This window comes from Colobus angolensis, unplaced genomic scaffold (assembly GCF_000951035.1).
Source record: "Colobus angolensis palliatus isolate OR3802 unplaced genomic scaffold, Cang.pa_1.0 Scaffold8, whole genome shotgun sequence".
In the NCBI taxonomy this organism is placed as follows: Eukaryota; Metazoa; Chordata; class Mammalia; order Primates; family Cercopithecidae; genus Colobus; species Colobus angolensis.
In genome coordinates, this window is record NW_012121820.1 from 3,127,667 (window position 1) to 3,128,179 (window position 513).

Consider the following 513-nt stretch of genomic DNA (forward strand, 5'->3'; position numbering starts at 1 on the left):
CACCCCAGCCCCACCCCCACGCCCACGCTCCACCACAGGCATCACGGGTTGCGCTGCCTAGAATGGCCACAAGGTGGCGCGGAAGGCCTGCCTCCGATCTCTGCAACCTCTGTCTGAACTGGGAAACAGCTTCAGGTCGGGGCACCTGAGGGCCAGAGACCCCCGGGAAGAGGGGGCCTCAAGCCCAGCTTTAAAGAGAAAGCTTACAGGCCGGGAGCGGTGGCTCACGCCTGTAATCCTAGCAGTTTGGGAGGCCGAGGCGGGCGGATCACCTGAGGTCGGGAGTTCAAGACCAGCCTGACCAATATGGCGAAACCCCGTCTCTACTAAAAATACAAAACTTAGCCGGGCGTGCTGGTATGTGCCAGTAGTCCCAGCTACTTGGGAGGCTGAGGCAGAAGAATCCCTTGAACCTGGGAGGCGGAGGTTGCAGCGAGCCAAGATTGCACTGCTGCACTCCAGCCTGGGTGACAGAGTGAGACTCTGTCTCAAAAAAAAACAAAACAAACCAAC